Raw genomic sequence first — 222 nt, forward strand, 5'->3', positions numbered from 1 at the left:
GGTTTCTTTTTAACCATGAGCATGATCGTTCCCTTCCCTCGACCAAGTCGTTTTCGTGCCTTAGCCTAACCATACCTTAACTGTAGCGTTGTCAGATCATAAAACTGAATTGTGATTTGTAATGGTTTTGGAAAGCAAACAAATAATGTCATTCTCTTCAGTGGAGAAATGTACGTATTTTTTTTTTCATTTAGGAATCGTGAGACACACACACACACACAC

Source organism: Morone saxatilis, unplaced genomic scaffold (genome assembly GCF_004916995.1).
Source record: "Morone saxatilis isolate NCDOM2014 unplaced genomic scaffold, NCSU_SB_2.0 Contig12, whole genome shotgun sequence".
Classification (NCBI taxonomy): Eukaryota; Metazoa; Chordata; class Actinopteri; family Moronidae; genus Morone; species Morone saxatilis.